General features: G+C 43.6%; 1 protein-coding gene across 1 annotated transcript in view; it reads right to left on the reverse strand.

Moving 5' to 3' along the window:
* LOC135227009 (transport and Golgi organization 2 homolog) overlaps nt 1–18,610 on the reverse strand; it is a gene marked incomplete in the record, with an annotated part of 84,764 nt that overhangs the window by 58,076 nt on the left and 8,078 nt on the right.

An 18,610-nucleotide genomic window follows, 5' to 3' on the forward strand; every position in this document is an offset into this window, starting at 1 on the left:
ATCTGGCAGGAAAGTTCATGTACAAAAACAGGTCTTTTATTATAGTCTTTTGTTATTTACAGACAAATACTTTAACACTTTTGGGGGCCAGCAATTACACCCATGTATATTCTCAGCCTCTTGTACTGGAACCTCACTGCACCAATATATCTCAGAATGACAACTTATGCCTGTGGGCTTTTGCATAAAGGAATCTGCTGGGGCTAAGGGCCTTCATAACAAACAAGACAGTATATATGGTTGTGGATATAACATTTTTTCTCAACTGTTCAATTATGTTTCCTGCACTGCATCTCTTGTACAATATTTACACACAGTATCTGACTGACACTCCATATACACAAGCTTCAGACCAAGTAAAACTTAGGAATGTAAGTAGAACAAGGGTGTAAAAATTAGTCTGTAATTGCCCTGAAGACTGAGATAACCTGGATACAGGCCCTTGTTGCAAATACTGGGCCCTCTGGGGAACAGCCCACATGGATTTGTTGGTTCTATGCTGGACAGTACCCAACCCGGGATGATTGAGACTATAGTATTGTACTTTGCACAAAAGGCCAGTCATGTGCATAATAGTTACCACACTGCATGTAAGACAGTTGTTACAGTAGATGGGAGACCAGTCATGTGTGTGACCACGGACCTTCCAGGCCAGTTATGAATAACCAGGATGGTCAGAAACCAAGGGAAAGGCACTATCCTTTCACACCTCTGGAGAAGTACAAACAGTAAAGGAAGCACAGATCAGCCCTCTTACCCCTGAAGGATCTAGCAGGTGACTGAGTCAGAGCAGGCTTGTAGACAGGGGGCCAGTAAAGCCAGCCACTAATGTTCAGTTATGTCTGCACAGTTTGCCTGTGCAGTTATAACTGAATGTTAGTGTGGACAACCTGCAGTTTTTCTTGCCTGTGCAAGCAGCCTGAGTAAATAGCTCATCTCAATTGTGAACCTCCGGCCAAATAGCTGTGCATGCGCACTGTAACATTAACGTGGTTGAGCCAACTTTTTTGGTTCAGTTCACTGTCCGTCTGCAGACAGATAACATGTACCAATCAAGAACACTGAGTTGGGTTTTAATGGACTGAGAAGTGTTTACTATACCTAAATTGATGATACGTATATTGGATTTACTAGTGTTTTTAATAATGGATACGGATGTCAAATAAAACATATCGATTTTTCCACAGGAAAAACAACTGAGTACAGGCAGTCCCCGGGTTACGACGGGGGTTCCGTTCTTGAGACGCGTCGTAAGCCGAAAATCGTCGTAAGCCGGAACGACGCTTGGAAATATGTCTTAAACTAATAAAAAGTTATAAAAACCTTACTTGTAATCCTTTGGTTACACTACATGTTGTTTCCGGTAGTTTTATGTACAACCTGGAGTTATTTTCATAAAAGAATGCTGGTTCTTGAAGGTAAAAACTATTGTAATCCTCTGGTGACACTACATTCTTGAAGTTTTATGTACAACCTGGAGTGATTTTGCAAAATCTTGAGGGCTACAAGAACAGCTGATTACTATTTACGTATCATATAGACTAATTAAAGTAAACGTATCTTTAAATAGGCTTATATATTAGTATCAACAAAACATTTCCTGCCATGAGTCAGAGGCCGTTTAATGAAACGAACACTTCTCTGTCCTATCTGTTCAGAAAATAAACGTTACGTCAATCCCCTAGACCATTGTTGCCAAGGCGTCTCTCTCTCTCTCTCTCTCTGATCAAATTACACTGGAACCTTGACATACGATTGCCCTAATATACGAATGTATTGAGATACAACAGAAAATTTGCGAAAATATAAGCTTTGATATATAACGAAATATTTGAGATACGATTTTGCGATGAGTGTTAGTTGTATAGGCGACCGATAAATGGCGTTCAGTCTGTTTGTTTGTTGGTGCTGCATGTTAACACGTCATTGTTTAGTTTTCGTTGTATTTGCGCCTATTTTTCGTGTTATTTTGTCTATTTTATTATTAACCATGGGTCTCAAAGCTAAAGACAAAGCAGGTGATAAGAAAAAAACCCAAGAAAATGGATTTCGATGGAAGCAAAACATGAAATTATAGCAAAGCATGAACGTGGCGTTCGTATCGTCGATTTGGCAAACGAGTATGGTCGAAATCCTTCTACAATATCCACGATCATCAAGCAGAAGGAAGCTATAAAAACCTTCCAAAGGCATTACCATTATTTCTAAACTACGAACTGATTAAAAAAAAAAAAATTAGTTTAGCAATGTTATTTCATTTGTGTTTATTACGTAGTTATTAGTGTACATACGTAAATAAAAAGAGAACAAATCGTTCCCTGCCACCCTTCCCTACCTCCTTCCCCTGCTGGCCTCACGTCATCTTTTCGTTGTGGTAAGTAAAATTCCTTTCTTTTTTTTAAATTGATTTTATTAACATTTATTATCATTTATCACATTGCTATGTTATTTTTCATCTTATGTGTGTTATTACTCGTTTATTTGTGTATAAACAATTGTGTATATTATATGTAATTTAGCTGTGTTTAGGTGTGGTTTTCATAGCACTAGAACGGATTAATACATATTACATTATTTTTAATGGGAAAAAATGCTTGAGATACAACTGTTTTGATATACGACGATGGTAACGGAGCAAATTAAAATTCGTATGTCAAGGTTCCAGTTACTGATAATGTCTCTCTTTGGATACTTCGATTTTGCCAAATCTTGAGGGCTACAAGAACAGTTGATTACTATTTACGTATCATATAGACTAATTAAAGTAAACGTATCTTTAAATAGGCTTATATTATTAGTATCAACAAAACATTTACTGGCATGAGTCAGAGGCCGTTTAATGAAACGAACACTTCTCTGTCCTTAACTCGGAGCGTCGGAAGACGCCTCTCTCTCTCTCTCTGATCAAATTACTGGATAATTTTTCTCTTTGGATATTTGGAATTTGCGTTGTAATCTAACCAGAAACTTCGTTTTGTTGTTATTACTGGAAACAAGCAATGATTTTTTCATTATTTGCGCTTTTGGCCTGTTATATGTAAACTTTGCGCACCGCAAGCTAGTATGTATTCATTCGCTCGGAAACTAGTTCTGCATATGAGGCGTCATTAAAAACATCGAAAAATGTTATTGTCATGATACAATAAAGTTTTATGCATACTTACCTGGCAGATATATACTTAGCTATAGACTCCGTCGTCCCCGATAGAAATTCGAATTTCGCCGCACACTCTACAGGTAGGTCAGGTGATCTACCGCCCCGCCGCTGGTGGCGGGAATAGGAATCATTCCCGTTTTCTAAGACAGATTTTCTCTTCCACCTGTCTCCTGAGGGGAGGTCGGGTGGGCCATACACCGTATATATCTGCCAGGTAAGTATGCATAAAACTTTATTGTATCATGACAATAACATTTTTATGAATTCAACTTACCTGTCAGATATATACTTAGCTGATTGGCACCTTTGGCGGAGGGTAAGAGACAGCCAATCTACTGAAATATACAGGAAACAACATATGTTGTAGGTAATAAAATTAAAAACCTTGATTCCTACCTGTGTTAGCGAAAGACTTCATGGCTACTGCCTAGGAGCCCGTATCGCTTCAAGAGCTCAGCGAGGTAGTGACCTCATGCTAAGAGTTCTTGATGGTCTGTTACAGGGGTCTTACCCACTTACGCTTCAGAACCTTAGGATCTTTGTCAATGGGGTCCTATCCACTTACATGACAAAACACCTTTGCCTATTGGCATGATCATAGAGCACGACACTAATCCCGATCACCTGATCCTCATTGGGGTTAGTACTACGATTGAAAGGAGTCATCCCCGAACATCCTTTCAAGCAACCCACAACTCAACAACAATATCAAAACTAATTATTAAAATTATTAAAAACAAATTTAAGGATCAGCGTCTGCTCCATTTCCCAGCATAGTATCCGCTGATACATAAGGTCCAAGAGCGAAACATTTATCGTATGTTATTCTAACATCCTTTAAATAGTGGGATGCAAATACTGAATTGCACCTCCAATAAGTTGCTGCTAAAATGTTTCTCATGGACATATTCTTCGTAAAAGAAAGGGAAGTTGCCACAGCCCGGACTTCGTGAGCTTTCACTCTCAGCAGCTTTAAAGAGTTCTCTTGGCAATTCCTATGAGCTTCGGTAATTACATTTCTGACAAAGAATGCCAGTGCGTTCTTTGACATCGGTCTCTTGGGGTTTCTTACCGAACACCAAAGACCTTGTCGACATCCCTGAAGCTGTGTCTTCTTTTCTAAATAAAATTTTAAGGTCCTGAACTGGGCAAAGGGACCGATCCAACTCTCTTCCTACCAGAGAAGAGTGTCCCTTGACTTCGAAACTTCTAGGCCAAGGTTTAGAAGGGTTCTCATTCTTTGCTAGGAAAAGATCCTGGAAAGAAATGACAAGCCGAGTCTTTTCTAAATCCCACCCGAGAGTCCAAAGCATGCAATTCACTGATCCTCTTAGCAGTTGCTAGAGCCAACAGGAATATGCATTTGCTAGTAAGATCTCTGAATGAGATTTTATCTATAGGTTCGAACCTGTCCGACATCAAGAACTTTAGGACAACGTCCAGGTTCCAACTCGGGGGAATCGACGATCTCAATTTTCTTAGTCTCGAAAGACCTGATGAGATCATGAAGATCCTTATTATTCTCGAGATTCAGCCCTCTGTTTCTAAAAACAGCTGAGAGCATGCTCCTATATCCCTTGATAGTTGATACGGCCAATTTGGATTCTTCTCTCAAGAAGAGGAGAAAATCCGCGATTTCGGTTACAGATGTATTGGAAGAGGACAGCTTCTTCGACCTACACCATCTACGGAAAACTTCCCACTTCGATTGGTAGACCCGCAGGTAGAGGCTCTGCGGGCTCTAGCAATTGAAGTTGCCACTTTCTTTGAAAAGCCTCTCGCTCTGACCAGTCTTTCGATAGTCGAAAGGCAGTCAGGGAGAGACTTTGGATGTTTTTTGTGGAACCTCTCGAAGTGGGGTTGTCTGAGCAGATCTGTCCTGTCTGGTAGAGATCTGGGGAAGTCCACCGTCCATTCCAGTACCTCTGTGAACCAGATTCGGGAAGGCCGGCCAAAAGGGAGCAATTAGAGTCATTCTCATTCCTTCCAATGCCACAAATTTCCTTACTACTTCCCCCAGCAATTTGAATGGGGGAAAGGCGTATGCATCTATGCCTGACCAATCATGAGGAAGGCATCGATCGCTGTGGCTCTGGGATCTTCTTCTAGCGAGCAGAAGTTGTCTATTTTCCTGGAGAGGAACGTGGCAAACAGGTCGATCTGGGGTCTCCCCCAGAGTGACCATATTTGTCTGCAGACTCCTGAGTGAGCATCCACTCTGTCGGGAGAACCTGTTCTTTCTGCTCAACCTGTCTGCCCTTAGTTTTTTTACTCCTTGGGACAAACCTTGTACGCAGAATAATGCCCCGTTCCTCTGTCCAGGTTAATAGAGCTCTCGCTATTTCGTTCAGAGAGAAAGAGTGAGTGCCCCCCTTGATTCCGGATGTAAGCCAGAGCTGTGGTGTTGTCGGAATTGACTTGGAACTACCACCCCTCTGACTTCCGCTTCGAAGTATTCCAGGGCTAGATGAATTGCCAGGAGTTCCTTCGCATTGATGTGCAGAGTAGTTTTGTTGTCTGGTCCAAATACCTGCTACTTCCTTTGGACGCCGTGTTGCTCCCCAACCTGTTTCCGAGGCATCGGAAAACAACACTCGGTGAGGGTTCCGAATCAAGAGGGACACCCCTTCGTTCCTTGTTAATGGGGTTAACCACCACTTTAGGTCGGATTTTATCCCCTGTTGGATGGGAAAAACGTCTGACAAGTCTCCTGTCTTTTGACTCCACATCCTCTTTAGATAAAATTGCAGAGGTCTGAGATTTATCTTCCCAGGGAAATGAACTGCTCTAACGAGGAAAGGGTGCCCAGCAGACTGAGCCATTCCCTCGCCGAGGTCCGTTCTTTCCCTAAGAAGTTCGAGATCTTTTCTAAGCCTCGAGTAATTCTGTCTTGAGATGGAAACGCCCGAAAACCCCGAGAATCCATCTGTATCCCCAGATAGACTATGTTCTGTCTGGGGATCAATTGTGATTTCTCGAGGTTCACGAGCAGTCCCAGAGATTTTGTCAAGTTCAAAGTCTTCTCCAAGTCCTTCAAGCACTGAATTTCCGATTTTGCTCTTATTAGCCAATCGTCCAGATAAAGGGATATATTTCTCCCCTCTAGATGTAGCCATCTCGCAACATTCATCATTAGCCTCGTGAACACTTGAGGGGCCGTTGAAAGGCCGAAGCATAGGGCTCTGAATTGGTATACTTTCCCCTGCATCATGAATCGGAGATATTTCTTCGATGATGGATGCAGGGGACATGAAAGTATGCATCTTGTAGATCTAAGGAGACCATCCAATCTCCTGGACGAAGAGCCGCAAGAACCGATTTTGATGTTTCCATAGAGAACTTTGTGTTCTCCACAAATCGGTTCAATGCGCTCACATCCAGGACCGGTCTCCACCCTCCCGAGGATTTCGGAACCAGAAAAAGACGGTTGTAGAATCCTCGGGAATGCGGATCCCGAAACCACTTCGATGGCCTCCTTTTTGCAACATCTGTTCTCTACCAGTTGCAATAATGCTTCTTTCTTGGCAGGGTCCCTGTATTGGGCTGACAGTTCCTCGGGTTCGTAGTCAAGGGAGGTCTGTCATCGAAAGGGGATCATATATCCCTTTGTTACCACGGAAAGGGACCAAATTTCTGCCTGTCTCCGAGCCCATTCTTCGGAAAATTTCCGAAGTCTGGCTCCTACCGGTGCTTGAAGGACTGTTGTCTCATTTCGCTCTCTTGACAGGTCTGAAGGAAGACCTACCTCTCTTCTGCACTCCTCTCTTCTTAAAAGAGGGTCTGGCCGAGGTACTCCCTCGAAAGGGCTGTTGAGGAGCCCGATTCTCTCTCTTAATAGGACCCGAAGTCCTCGATTTCTTTGCAGATTGGGCCAAGAGATCTTGTGTGGCCTTTTCTGTCAAAGAATGAGAAATATCTTTTACTAGATTTGAAGGAAACAATTGGTCCGACAGAGGAGCATACAGAAGAGATGACCTCTGAGTAGGAGTAACTGCTTTCGTCAGAAAAAGGAGCTAAATAAGACTCTCTTCTTCAGAATACAGTTCCAAACAGAGAGGCCACCTCTCCTGATCCATCCTGAACTGCCTTGTCCCATACAGGAAAGGACACTATGAAGGACTTCTGGACTAAGAAGATTCCTTCTCTTGTGTCTTTTTGGCCAACACCCCAAGGGAACCAGTCTAAGAAGTTAAAAACTTCCAAGACATTAAACAATTCCCTTGAGGAGATGGTCCATCTCAGAAGTCCCCCATGTGATCTTGCTGATGACAAGCTTGTCTCCTAGACGAATCCGCCAGATTCGAAAAATCTGCTTCGGCAGTGGACGGGAGAGCCTAGACCCCGTGGTTTGCCCGTCTCGTACCAAATTCCCTTCTTTCCTGATTAGTCTGGAAGGAGGGCAGGTAAAGACTGTCTTTCCCAGCCTTCTCCTTGGATTCCAACCAATTTCCTACGAATCGGAGAGCCTTGTTCATGGAAATGGTTGGCTTCATTTTAATAAAAGATGATTGTTTTCGGACCTTCGTGCTTGTAAATAAGGACCTTGGAGAAGGGAGGAGCAGTCGGGCTTAAAGAGTCCCCAAACTCTTGAAGTAAGAGGGCTGCCAGCGTCTTGTAATCTGACAAACCCGGAGCCGAGTGATCTTCAGAGTCCGAAATCTCTTCCAAAAACAATTCCGAAGAGGATTGTTTATTTCCAGCAGGAGACTGGCCTCTTGCAACATCCACCCCACTCTCGCAAGAACGACGACCGCCTGTGCGATAACTTGCATCCCTACGAGAGATAGTTGATCCTGAAAACAAAAACGACCTTATCCTTCTCCTGGCAAGAGCGATGGCCGCTTGTGCGACACCTTTCTCTCCTGTCAGACGAAGGATGTCCTCTCCTATCGCTTTCTCCGGAACCACCTATGTCCTGACAAGGAATACGGCCGCTTGTGCGACAACTAGAGTCCTTGTCAGGTAAAGGTTTATCCTTCCGAAAGCCAAACAAATCTTCCTGGCTTAATTGTCTTTTGGAAGAAGTCCGTCTCTTATTTGTCACTTGTGGCTCATTGCGCCGGGTTGGCGCTCGTGATTCCTTGCGCCAAGCTGGCGCTTCTAGTGCATTTCGGCAGAGTGGCGCTTCTGGCGCATCTGGCGCATTTCGGCAGGGTGGCGCTTCTGGCGCATCTGGCGCCTCTGGCGCTTCTGGCGCATATGGCGCATCTGGCGCTTCTGGCTCTTCTGACTCGTATGGAGTCTCAAACGCATCTGGCGCATTGCGCCAGGTTGGTGTTTTTGGCGCATTCTTATTACTCTGAGTATAAGCCGAAACTTCCGTTTCTTCTTTCCTTCCCTTCGTCTTCTTTATAGGAAGGAAAGAGTCCTTTCTCCTGGGAGTTTCCTTAGTAAAAACTCCTACTAAGGCCGCAAAGTTGCTCCTGCACATTTAGGATAATTTTCGCAGCCGCATTCCTCTTTTTCCTTCCCTGATTCAGGTGAGGGATGTCTAGAAGCGGAAGGAAAAGGAAACCTCCGAATTTCGCGTTTAGGAACCAATCTCCTTTTCTTCTTCTCACAAGGTGATAGATCGGAGAAAAGTTCAGGGCTTGAATCCAAAGTTGGAGCCTTCCAACTTCTCTTTAAGGGGCGTGACAGTTCATCAGAACTCCATCCCCTTACATTCGGTGAAGAATCTGACGAAGAAAAACACTTCTTTCGGACACTTAATTCACTATCACTGTGCTTACCTTTCAACGTCAGCATTTGACGTTCCATCCTTTGTAGCGCAGCTTTAAGATCTGCAATTTCCGTTGCCGGATTTGCAGTCTTAGTACTAGAGGAAGAAGATAGAGGTTTAGGGTTAGGTGTTAATTTAATAGGCTCGTTAGAGCGAGACCTACTTACACTTCTGGAGGAAGCCTTCCTAGCCCTATCCATATCTAATTTCCTTAAATATGAATTTAAATTCTTCCATTCTTCCTCATTCATATTTACACATTCATCACAGGTGTTAGAAATTGAACATTCCTTCCTTCTACACCCCCTTACAAAACTGTGTGAGGGTCTACCGAAGCTTTCGGTAGCCTCACCATGCATCCCTCATTTACACACTGTCTTCTAACCGTAAAGCTAAAGAATCCGACATCATGAGAAATATCCAAAACCAAGTCCAAAAAACAGTCCACGAAAGAGTATGCCAAACCAAAGATCCAATACGTCACCAAAATAACCGGCTTAGAAGATCAATAGCGATGAAAAAAACACGAAAATCAAATCAGGAAGTAACAACAAACAATGTTGCCTTGTCATCGGCCGTATAGAGAAAAATCTGTCTTAGAAAACGGGAATGATTCCTATTCCTGCCACCAGCGGCGGGGCGGTAGATCACCTGACCTACCTGTAGAGTGTGCCGCGAAATTCGAATTTCTATCGGGGACGACGGAGTCTATAGCTAAGTATATATCTGACAGGTAAGTTGAATGCATAAAAATACGACATAGAAAGTGTCGAAAATCATCATAACCTCAAAATTTTTGTTGTAATCTAACCAGAAACTTATTTTTATTAATATACTGTGCTAAACTATAAAGGATTTTTATCATAGTATGCGTTTTTTAAAAGCGTCGTTAACTCGGAGCGTCGGAAGCGTCAGCGTCGTACCTCCTCGGAACAAGCGTCGTAACCCAGGACGGATTTTTCCATTGAATATTAAGAAAAAGCGTCGTAACCTCGGAACGTTCGTAAGCCGGAACCGTCGTAACCCGGGGACCGCCTGTATAATGAAGACTGAAAGTGGCAGCATCATTCCTGAATGTTTTGTAGATTTCACTGAAATCTACTTTTGAATGAAACTTTGCTTTGGCAAGTAAACCCAAAGGCTATTGTAACAGATTAAGCCTATGTATGTTTATTCGTGGTTATAAACCATATATGCAAGTCAGGTTTTCAATGAGAATAAATATTTATTATGACAAAATAATGTTAAACAAGAATAGGCCTATATGCATCTATTCATGATTATGCATCATGTATGTAATTCATTTAAAAAATGAGAACAAAATAACATTCTACTTTCTGATGAAACAAAATCAAACAATATTGAACTTTGTATGTTTATTCACTGCTTACAGCCCATGTAGATTTGTTTTGAAATGAAATTAGACTCAACAACACACTATGAAACAAAGGAAGACAGTAGTAAACCAAGGATTTTCATTCACTGTAACAGGTCATAAAGTTAATCTTAAAATGAAAACAAATCAGTTAACCCCTTTTAATGAAATGGAAAAAATAGTAGGCCTATATGTGTCAACTCTGAAATGAAATCAAATGATTAAGAACTTATCCATCCATGGAACTTTCTTTCATTCATAGAATATTCAATAAACATTGTGATTGTCCCTGGGGCCAAATTTAAACTCTTAACAAACTTACACAAGAGTATTTCATTTGTTTTTTTTCAACCACTCTTTCACTGAATGTCTTACTTGACATTAATGAATTTTTTTCATCATGTCAGCAAGCCAATTACAGCCAGATCATCATGTGCTGATGCCGTGGCTGCTTTGGAGGACTGAGGAAAAATTACAAATTTTTCAATAAATTTGTATTTCTGGGCTCAGCCGTGTCGCTCCGTGAAATGTGTCCTCTTTAGCACTATTTCTAGTAAAATATTGCTATAATACCAGAGAACTGCTAAATTGGACATGTCAGAAGTCTCTGACTCGCTCACCTAAATAAAAGGTGTTTGTATAAAACTGGGGCGAGTGTTAAACACTACCACAGCAACCCCTCAAATTAGCCTTTTCCTCATCAAAAGACCCTAAATACAGGGAGCCGACCCATAGGTCACACCCAGCTACCCTGTTGAAGGAGTCTGTGACGTCATTCTTATCGATAGCCTCCCAGCGTTTGAACGCTTTAATTAAGCTATCTGTTCTTTGTCTTTGATTTCGTTATTCTTTATTGTTATGGATCGTCAATCTGCCACCTCACCCAAGTTAAGTACTGGTTCGCCCTCTTTTTCATTATTTAGGAGTGATTTTGCCTTTCGTTTTGCCTTTATTTAGGGTTTTGTTAGGCGTCTCTTTTTCCGTAGCGGAGCGGCGGCGAGTCGCCATTTTGTTCGTTCCCTTGTTTTGTACAGTTTTCGAGTGGGTTTTCTGCCTACTCGTAACTTGTGATATTTCATTATATATATATGCGCTCGTAACTTGTGATATTTCAGTATATTTTTATTTATGTCTTGGGTGGCAGTTTTTTTTGTCGATCTTGTTTTCATCTATGTTTTGTTATTTTCGTTAATTCCATGTTTTTCACGGGGGTCTGCGTTCGCACACGTTTCCTTTGTTACGTGCTTCGCTGTATTTCCACCGTTCCCCCCCCTTTTTTTATTTATTTTTAAGTTTGGTATATTTCATTCAAGAAATTTCCCCTTTTTTCTTTTCGTCAGCTTGCCGTTTCTTTTCTTTTGTCAGTAGGCAAGTAGTTTTTTCCATTTTGCTCCCACCGTTATCGAGTGGCCTTCATTGCGTTTTATATATTTTACGACATTTTATTTTGCATTATCGCCCCCGTGTTAAAGCATGATTTTCTTTTAGCTTTAAGTAATTCATTTATTCTGTCTATTTATATGTTGGATGTTCGGTCGGCTAGCCTATATAGGCTATGCCTGCGTTTTCCTCGTGATCCTTTATTCACGAGGATACGCTGGTCACGTGATCGTCTCCCCATCAGCCCTCCCTCCCACCCCCTCACGTAGGGCCCCCAGTAGTTGGGTGCTCCTCTCGCCCTGGTTGTCGCTGATGGCCGTTCCCATCAGCGGAGGGGGGGGGGAGTACTAGGTCCTCCAGGACCTCAGGTTGATGGGTGTCGCTTCTTAGCCGACCGCCTCCGGAGTTGATGGTCGCACTGCGTATTCAGCCTCGGCTTCCGTGGATTTGTTGCGCTCTGCTTCTTTCAGCTCCCGGAGTTTACATCCATCCGCCTAAAACATTCCCTCTCCGCATAAGGCGGATTTAGATTCCGGCTTCTCCGGTAGTCGTTGAGGGTTATGTTTACGGGAGTTACTCTTCCGTAGGCGGAGATATTATATTTGTTATTTTAGTTTTCATTATTTTTATCATTATTTTTATTTTCTTTTGCCACGGAACTTTCGAGTTCATGTGGCCGTCCCGGGTTACTCCGTGTACCCCCCACTCCGGGTCATACAGCTCCGGGTGGTTTTATTTCTTACACAGTCCCCGGGACGTAAATATATGAATATATACATATTTTTTTTCTTTATATTTTTCAGTCCGGAATGCTCCAGCAATATACTTATATTATAATTATCCTAAAAATAGTTTTTGTGCAATTGTCTTATATATTATTGCACTTACAGGTTCCACTCAGTGTCTGCTGCCGGCTGTGGTGCTGCTCTGCAAGAATCCGTGCGGCCATGACGTTTGTCGGGGCCTACGCCCCTTGCGCAGTGTTCTTTCTGATTCCTGGTCTGGCATCACGAAAACTGCTATGCCTGCTACGACTTGGTACAAACAGCTTACTCTTTCGGTAAGCTACCGCACTGCTTGTTCTATGTATATTGTGATGTAATTATATTACATACTTGTAAAAAAAAAAAAAAAAAAAAGAATATAATAATAATTTAGTTCATAAAAAAAAAAAAAATTAAATAAATGTAATAAAATTAAATAAATGAACAATAAAATTTCTTTAAATTAAATTTACATTGATTAATGAAACAAGTTATAAGCATAATGTTCAAGGAACTTACAGTATTGACACATTCCTTGCATTACAGGCTGAGCAGTCTATTAAGGAGGCTGCACTCTCCACCCTCAAGATCTGGGTTGGAGGGTTTGGACGGAACGTAGGGAAGGCTAAGCCGTATATTCTGTCCCAAGATATGGCGACTTTGATCTTCCCAGCCGGGAAATCTGCCGGATACGTTGATCCAACAGTAGCGGCACCGATTATCAAATCAATCCAAGACTCAGTTATGGAACAGCAAGAGGCAGAATTGCCGGACCTTGGCTTGGAAGAAGTCTCACTTGAAGTGGTTGAGGATTTGCCCGTTACACTAGATATGGGTACAGGTAACAGTGTTAATGAGGCTAGCTTAGTTGGTCACCGGGGTCTTTCCTCGAGTGACTCTGATTCTTCCTCTCCCTCTACTTCCAATTCCTTCATGGGTTTCACAGGAGGGGTTGCCCTCTACCAGGTCGCATTCCTTCTCTGTGATTCCTAAAATAAAGAAAAACCTTCAGGAAAAACCTTGCTTAAAGGCAAGTCAGAGATAAGCCAAGGCCTGGGCAGGCACCACAGGTTCATACACACATTAAACCCAGAATGAAGTCTTTCTCTAAACCTTCAAATCCAAGGTCTCATGAAGGGAATTCTTCCTATTGCCCCACAAGTCCCATTCCTTCAACGTCTAGGGATCGGATACCTCATAAGGTACCACAGGAGGGGCAGGAGGATTCTCCTTTAGTTGCCCAAGACCAGTTCAATACAAATATTCTACATCAGGTCAATAGCCTTAGTAGCTTAGTCAGCTCAGTTGCAGCAAGGTTTGAAGAGGTGTTCAAGAGGTTAGGTGCACAGGACTCCCTGATTGCAGGTCTCAGACAGGAGTCGGCAGTTCGGCACCTTCTAGTAGCTTGGTGCAAGCTCAGAGCATGCCTGACGGGTCCACGCTCCCTCCGTTCCACCCTGGTAATCCTTGGAGGGTGGCAAACTTTGCTCCGTTTGTCAACGGGATGTTAACTATAGAAGGTTGTGGCACACGTAGACTCGAGGATTTCGAGTTCTTCCCCGAAGGGTTACAGCCTCCATTTATAGGTTATGTTAGGCTTACGGAGGCAGCTCTAGTTAGAGAGGATAAGGTCCCAAGGAGACTGTTATCCTATCTAGAGTCAGGCTCAGCAAACATGGATACGGAGCCTAGAAGAGTGGAACTGCTCAAATACTAGAGTAACAGCATTTAAAAGCCCTTTCACAATATTTACAACTGATGACGAGAACCCTTTACCTTTTACATCAAAGGTAGCTGAACTTACCCTCCAGGCAGTGACTCGGGAAGAGCCCATGCCCCAGCTTAGGGAGACAGATCCCACATCATTGCTACTCCCAGGTAGGGAGGATTTGTGGGAGGATTTGCCGGCTACATTCTCGGTAGGCAAGCTGAAGCCAGATTGTGCAATCACTTTGTTTAGTGAGCGCCTTCCTAAACTGTCAGACGCACTGATCCAAGCAGAATTTGATGCTAAGACACGCCTCGCTAGGTCTCTTAACTCCCTAGTATGACAGAGACAGCGGCTCGGGAGTACGCTCAGGAGCCGCTGCTTAAGGTCATTGCAAAGTCGTTACTTTTGGGCATGCAATGTGACTTGTACGACTTTGCGGTGGCTAGGAGAAACTGCAGGAAGCATGTTCTATCTGAGGCTACGATCAGGCACGAACCCAACAAGCTTCTGGCTTCCTCAATCTGGGGTGCAGATCTCTTCCCAGCTTCGGCAGTAAACGAGGTTCAGAGCGAGGCATCACGTCTTAATCAAAGCATCAGATTGCGTTGGGGAATTCCTTTCAAAAGGAAACCAGAGTCTTCTCCTCCAGTTTTAGGGCTAGGAAAAGGCAAAGGAAATTCCAACCTTTCCAAGTTCCGCAACAGCATCCTGTGCTACAAGCTGTGCCAGTTCAACAAGTATCCCAGCCTTCGACTTCTAAAGGCTCAGCCTCATCAACAGCATCAATTTGTCTTCCTTTCGCCATCGACTAACCAACAGGTTTCCCCTCAGTATTCTGTGTCGCCCGCTTTTAACCCGGTCTATGGGAGTCGGGCATTTCACCCCTTTACCAGGGTTGCTAGGGGCGGCAGGGCTAGAGGATCCTTTCGCCAGCGCGGAGGAGCCAGAGCCCAAGGGCGAGCTAGAGGTGTGAGGTCAGGAAGAAGATCCCGGCCCTCATCATCTCAATAAAGTTTCTCAGGTAGGAGGCAGGCTGTACCTCTTTCGTCATCGTTGGGGGTTCAGCAGTTGGGCGAAAAGCATAGTATCCAGAGGCCTAGGCTGGAGTTGGATCAAAGGTCCTCCTCCACCCATCACCTTCTATCAGGAACCAACGCAAGAGTTGATGGATTACTCCAGGGACCTTCTCCAGAAGGGAGCAGTCTCCAGGACCAAAAAACTTGAAATTTCAGGGTCGTCTATTCAGCGTCCCAAAGAAAGGACCGACAAAAGAAGGGTGAATCTTAGACTTGTCCCGTTAAACATTGTACATCGTTGCGACAAGTTCAAATGCTGACCATCTCTCAGGTGCGGACCTTACTTCCCCGTGGGGCCGTCACCACCTCTATAGATCTTACAGACGCCTATTATCATGTCCGATAGCTCGGCACTTCCGACCATTCCTCGGCTTCAAACTAGGGAAGAAGCCTACTCCTTCAAGGTAATGCCCTTCGGGCTAAAATATAGCACCAAGCGTTTTCACGAAACTGGCGGAGGCAGTGGTGCAGGAGCTAAGGTCTCAGGGTATATTGGTGGTGGCGTACCTAGACGACTGGCTAATCTGGGAGATGGACCATGACAAGTGTATGAAAGCCACGGACAAGGTCATGTCTTTCCTGGAAGATATAGGGTTCAAGATCAACAGGACAAAGTCCCGGTTGACTCCGGAGTCCAAGTTCCAGTGGCTAGGTCTTCATTGGGACCTGGATTCACACACTCTTTCCATTCCAGCAGGGAAGAGGAAGGAGATTGCCAAGGCAACACGGCAATTCTCAAAAGGCAAAAAGATTTCGAGAAGGAATCAGGAGAGGATCCTAGGCTCGCTCCCAGTTTGCCTCGGTCACGGACGTCCTGTTTGAAAGCCAAGCCCCTTCAAGGACATCAATCGAGTTTGGCTTTCAAAGGCAAATGCTAAGTGTCGGGACAAGTTCGCCCGGATACCTCTGATTCTCAGAAAACGTCTGCACCCATGGACAAAGGCCGCAAACCTAGCCAAAGAGTTACCATTGCAGTTCCCTCCCCCGTCCCTTGTGGTGCATACGGACGCATCACTGACAGGTTGGGGAGGTTTTCATTCACAGCACGAGAAGGTTCAGGGAACTTTGGTCTCCTCAGTTCCAAAAGCTTCACATCAACATTCTGGAAGCTATGGCAGTGTTTTCTGACTTTAAAAAAGCTTCGTCCTCCAAAGAAGAGTCATATCAGGTTGGTTCTCGACAGTGCGGTAGTGGTACACTGTATAAACAGGGGTGGTTCAAAGTCAAGCCATGTGGACCACGTGATGGTAGCAATTTTTTCTCTAGCAGCCAAGAACACCTGGCATCTGTCGGCCACCCATCTGGCGGGAGTCCACAATGTAGTGGCAGACGCACTGTCTCGATCAGTCCCTCTGGAGTCAGAATGGTCACTGGACCAAGAATCCTTCAAGAGGGTTTGCAAACGAGTACCAGGTCTGGAAGTAGATCTGTTTGCTACAGAGGCAAACCACAAGCTGCCTTGTTACGTAGCCCCAAACCTGGACCCTCTGGCATTCGCTACGGAGCGCCCTGAGTGTAGATTGGAACCAGTGGACGAAGATTTATTTATTCCCTCCAGTGAACCTTCTCCTAAAGGTGCTGCACAAGTTGAGATCCTTCGCAGGTCAGGTGGCTCTCATAGCTCCTCACTGGCCCAAGAGCAACTGGTTTCCCCTAGAGTATATTTTGTAAATAATAAATTGTATTTTTCCAATTCTAGACTATTTTTTTATTTATTTAACCCTTCTGAGTTCAATTTAATATTGTATTTCATTTCAGAGGGGTGTGGCTTGGTGTTTCTCTGGTACAATTTCACGGAGCGACACGGCTGAGCCCAGAAAAGGGATTTTGACGTAGGAAAAATCTATTTCTGGGCGAGGAAGCCGTGTCGCCCAGTGAAATCCCCCCCCCCACCCCCATTTTTTCCCCCCCCCTTGTTGTGCACTAAGCTTCAATGCTATCGATAAGTATGACGTCACAGACTCCTTCAACAGGGTAGCTGGGTGTGACCTATGGGTCGGCTCCCCGTATTTAGGGTCTTTTGATGAGGAAAAGGCTAATTGGAGGGGTTGCTGTGGTAGTGTTTAACACTCGCCCCAGTTTTATACCGACACCTTTTATTTAGGTGAGCGAGTCAGAGACTTCTGACATGTCCAATTTAGCAGTTCTCTGGTATTATAGCAATATTTTTACTAGAAATAGTGCTAAAGAGGACACATTTCACTGGGCGACACGGCTTCCTCGCCCAGAAATAGATTTTTCCTACGTCAAAATCCCTTTTTTCATAGATAACAAACCTGAGGTCTTAACAATAGGATATTTCCAAACGCTAGCTGGTAACCGGTTGAAAACAATCAAAGATTGTAAGCAAGGAATCTGTGAGATCTGGCAAATCCTGTGCGTACATGGTGATAGCTGGTCAGAGACTGCAAACTGGCTTGTGATGTACTAGTCTTTCCCTAACCCAGGAACTATAACAGAAAGAGGGGTGGCTAGAGGTGGGCAGTAAACGTTAAGACCTCAGGTTTGTAAGCTATGAAACAAATAGATTAAAAAATATGATATTGTTATGATACAATAAAGTTTGTTCATACTTACCTGGCAGATATATATATAGCTGTATTTTCTGAAGTCCGACAGAATTTTAAAAACTTCCGACACACGCAGTGGTCGGCCAGGTGGTTAGTACCCATTCCCGCCGCTGGGAGGCGGGTATCAGGAACCATTCCCATTTTCTATTCATAATTTTTATTTCCACTGTCCCCGGGGGGGAGGGTGGGTGGGTACTTGATTATATATACTGCCAGGTAAGTATGAACAAACTTTATTGTATCATAACAATATCATTTTTGTTCATGAAACTTACCTGTCAGATATTATATAGCTGAATCCCACCTTTGGAGGTGGGAAGGGACAGAATAGAAGGATTTTTGGGAAACAAATGCATGCAGATGATTTACATCTTGGTTCCACCTGTTAGCATAGCTGGCTTCGTGGTTACTGCCACGTAAGTCTGCTTGTGCTACTAGAGTTGCCAGCGAGGTAGAGACCTATATAGCTGGTGCACTCCAGATGATCTGTCAACAGGGGCGAGACCACGACGTGACTAGACCATATTGACCATACCATGAGGGCTAAGAAGTAAAAAATATATATATATATATATATATATATATATATATATATATATATATATATATATATATATATATATATATATATATATCACCACCTGACCACCTAGCCAAAGTTAAGGTGTTTTAACTAAGGCTTAAGAGTTAAGAAGTCGCCGTTGTCGGCGACTCAACAACTAAATTAAGAGCTCTTCCTAACCATTTTCTACAGGATAGGATGAGTGGTACTTCTTGCCCCAAGATTGTGTCTGCAGACCACGTATGGCCCTAGCGAGCAGCAGATCTCATATGCCATCATCACATCTCGCAGGG

The sequence above is a fragment of the Macrobrachium nipponense genome, chromosome 15 (genome assembly GCF_015104395.2).
Source record: "Macrobrachium nipponense isolate FS-2020 chromosome 15, ASM1510439v2, whole genome shotgun sequence".
In the NCBI taxonomy this organism is placed as follows: domain Eukaryota; kingdom Metazoa; phylum Arthropoda; class Malacostraca; order Decapoda; family Palaemonidae; genus Macrobrachium; species Macrobrachium nipponense.